The following is a 407-nucleotide window of genomic DNA, read 5'->3' on the forward strand; positions in this document are numbered from 1 at the left end:
CACCGATGTATTTTGAGTAGTGTATTGTAACCAACGATATTTTAAAACATCGATGTCGGATTCTTTGTTTCAAAAAGCACTTCTTACAGGCCGAAGAATGCGTGATCGTTGGAACAGACCTTATGTTATTCAAATGGATGTTCAAAAACATCGATGTTTTTTGGGTAATGTATTGTAAGTAACGATATTTTAAAACATTGATGATTTTTGTAGTCGATATAGGATTCTTAGTTTCAAAAACCACTTCTGACAGGCCTTAGAATACGGTATCGTTGGAACAGAACTTATGTTTCTGAAATAGTTGTTCAAAAACACCGATGTATTTTGAGTAGTGTATTGTAACCAACGATATTTTAAAACATCGATGTCGGATTCTTTGTTTCAAAAAGCACTTCTTACAGGCCGAA

The sequence above is a fragment of the Halyomorpha halys genome, unplaced genomic scaffold (assembly GCF_000696795.3).
Source record: "Halyomorpha halys isolate HHAL.00 unplaced genomic scaffold, Hhal_1.1 Scaffold1889.1, whole genome shotgun sequence".
Classification (NCBI taxonomy): Eukaryota; Metazoa; Arthropoda; class Insecta; order Hemiptera; family Pentatomidae; genus Halyomorpha; species Halyomorpha halys.